The sequence below is a fragment of the Tupaia chinensis genome, unplaced genomic scaffold, assembly GCF_000334495.1.
Source record: "Tupaia chinensis unplaced genomic scaffold, TupChi_1.0 Scaffold000574_1, whole genome shotgun sequence".
NCBI classification, from domain to species: Eukaryota; Metazoa; Chordata; class Mammalia; order Scandentia; family Tupaiidae; genus Tupaia; species Tupaia belangeri.
The window spans coordinates 306,385-310,031 of record NW_006160088.1 but is presented as its reverse complement, the minus strand read 5'-3'; positions in this window follow the sequence as shown (position 1 = coordinate 310,031).

Sequence of the window (3,647 nt, the reverse complement as noted above, 5' to 3'; positions counted from 1 at the left end):
TGATCCATCAGAGATAAACAATGACCTCTTTCATTTTCTGTCTCTAGAGATCAATGTCCCTATAGCAGAGCTTCTCCCAGTTGGCCCCATACTGGAGGCACCTAGAGATCTTTCAAAACTCCCACTCCTCAGGATACAATTAAACCAATTAAATCAGGATATCTCAGAAGAAACCTGAGCATCAGTATTTTTGGTAGTCCTTAGACAATTACAACTTTAAACCTGGAATGAGAAAAGCAATCTAGATGAACCTTTGTTCCATGTCTTAAATCATTTTGTGTGTGTAAGTGTGCACTAGAGTTGTCTTTCCTCCCACTCCCCACCCCACAATTATTGGGAAGAGCAGGAAAGATAAAGAATATCTGTTGTATAATTAAATATGCTCTCATACATAAGGACAAGGCTAAGAGCTTTTTATAATCAAAAACACATTTAAAAATTAGGCTTAAACATTTCCCACTCATATTTTTATTAACTCTGAGATTTGTCTAACATAGCATACTCATTGCAATTAAGTCCTTAACTAAATGTCCTCTTTCTATTTTGAATTATCCATTGAGAGGCTGATGTTTCTGCATAGTTGCTCTTTAGTTAAACTGAAAATCTGAGACAACCCTAGTAACACTCAACTGGTTTATGTGTAAATGGTTTTAATAGTAAGAATTTAAGTATGTGGAAACACCATTTAAAACCAATTTATTGGTGGCCTGGTAGTTAAGACAGCTGGATCCCATAAATCCAACTGTGCTATTCAAGTTCTGGACTCCATGGCTTGAAAAACAAACAAGGCACATGTCTATGCATGCCCTAAATCCCAAAATAGGGGAGAAATGGAAAAGAAGATTGTGGCATGACCATTCTCCATGGGAAGGTACTTTCTCACTTTCCCTCTCCTTCTTTCTCTCTCTGTCTTTCTCTGGTGAGCTCACACACACTGAGGCAATTTTTGTTTTTTTTAGTTTACTTTGTTCTTTTGAGAGAGAGAGAGAAATTTTTCTGTATGACACCTTAACCACTACACCACCTACTGGCCCTACTTGGATCTTTGATGATCAAATTTTGAGTTAAATGTACTCTTTTTCCCTAAAACTTCAAAGGTTTCATTAATTTTCTAAAAGGCTCTGAGATTTCCAATGTATCATGCCATATATTATACCATATCATGGTTAAGCCCATATGTTTTGGCTTGCACAATTCTATAATCTATAGAAAACCTCTTTAATGTTAAAATTATATTGTCCTAAATATATTTCTTGTATGGTTCAATGTCAAATATATGCATACTAAATTTGGGGGTAATTTAAATTCTTCATATTTACCATGTTTTCTCTTTTCTAACGTCTTTATTTATTTATATCTTCCATGAGTGCAAGAGACAGAGATAAACAGAGACAAAGAAATAAGACCCCTCATATAATCTTGACACTGTGAACCACCCACAGCCTTCAGCCAATGTCGGATCATGGTCACACATGCTCGGCATACTCAAAAAGGTCTCCAGATTTGAACCAGGGTCAGATTGGTTATCTGTAGGTAAAGGTGTGAGTGCTTGATGAATCAATATGGGTCAGATTCATAGACTCACAGGCTCACATTTTACCACTATGCCACCATCTGGCTCCTCTAATGTCCTTTTTAAAGTTGTAGCAGTTCCCAAGTTGTGATTTCAGAGATGGACTGAAGGGATTATTTTCAAATCCATTTCTAAATCCAACCAAACTATCAACAACATAGACCAACCAAAGACATTTTTATGTCAGCAAGAAAAGAAAAAGTTTACTTTTCATGCACTTTTTCTAGAAGCTACAGAAAGGAGGTCTGCAGCTTCTTCATACCATAGCCAAAAAGAAGGAAGTCGTGGAGTCCAGGAAATGAGATCCAGGATGCTGGTTGGACAGCCAGCCTGGGGAGAAACATGGTCAGTTCCAACCAGGACCAGGAAGAACTCTGGGAGAGAGGACTTCAGCAGAAGTCACATCAGAAAAGTTACCCATGACCTTTGGCCATGTGGAAACTGGAACTGACAGGCCCTTGGATAGGAAGGGAAGAATTATTGATGGCCACATATAAAAAGTAAGCAAATATTTTTTTTTAAAAAATCAAATAAAATTTTTAAAAAGCTAAGCAAGTGAAAAATAAATATTAACTTAGTAGGATAGGAGGAACTTCCACAAAAAGGTGAGGGGAATGCCATAGCACACCACTTTTCCTAGCAGTTGGCTATATTTATATGGTCATAAATGATCACTAGAATTCATGACAAAATGTGAAGATGGGAGAGCTGAAGTGGTGGTAAGGGGGAAAAGATGGCTAAATCCTTACCTGTGGTAATGGGAAGTCCATGGAAAATGTTTGAACAAGACCTAGTCAAAGAAGCATGTGATATTCCAGACATGAGGACATCAATCCCCCCATGCAGGAAGACAGCAGACCTGGGGAAAGGAGGAATGGACCAGAGACCACAACTGAAATTACTTATAAGTCTGATAACACGAGTGACATTTTACACCATGTAAATAGGCCATTTTGATTAAAAAAAATTAATTTTATGTAAACAGAAAAGTAGAAATGACACTAATAGTCTTCCAGAGTATTTCAGCATTCATGTTTCAGAACTCTCAGTTTCTAAGGACTCTGGCAAACATGTCACACTGGTCAAGTTAGAAGGCCTGGAGAGTAATGATTTTATCACTTGGGCTGATATGTCATGATAGAACAGCAAAGTAAACCTGAAATTTCATTGACCTCTCTCATTCCAAGCTTGTTTCTCACCCATGGCAAGTCCCATGTGGGTCATGGACTACACTTATCTATTGCCATATGTGGCCTCCAACTCATCTCAGTGGAGAATACGGTGACAGCGCTCCTGACTCTCAGCTGCCCCCTGCATGGGTCACTGGCCAGAAGGAGTTGGATCCAAGCTCAGAGCAGGGCAGCTGAGTAATCTGTAGCAGCTCATAGGTTATTTGGTTACACACTTTACCGCTACCACAGTAGAACACCCTCCAAAACACTGCCCATCCGTGGACAAACAAGGAGAAGAAAGCAGAGCACTGAGTAAAGGGAGAAGGGGACATGTGAGCAAACTTTGCCCACTCTCCCAGGCGATGGGGCTCTAATCCCTCTGGCCACCTCTCAGGGTCACCCTGAGGCATCAAAGAAGAAAACATGTTGTCTATCTATAGTGCACAGACACAAAGTGCTAGGTTATCTGTAGGTAAAGGCGTGAGCGCTTGACAAATCCAAGTTCCATAAGAAGGTCTATTGTCAGTAGATTGCACCACAGGACAACATCCTGTGATGGTCCATCTTCCTATTTAATGCTTCAGCTGCTATCTACATAATGATGAGACCACCACACCATAGCTGCATTTTTCCTCCTGGTGTCATATATTAAGCAAAATTAGCATCCTCATGGACATGGACTGTGTTTAACTGAAAGTTTGATTTTGCTCCAAGCCTAATTGGTTGGGCTGCCAATTTATAAACACTGTCTTTAAAACACACACACACACACACCAAGAGGAATGTAAGTCCTCAACTATTTTTGCTTACTGTATTTTACTTTTTATAATGGAAAATATATAACATAACAATGTGGTAGGCAGAATAATGCCTCCTTCCAAAAAATGTCTGCATCCTATTCC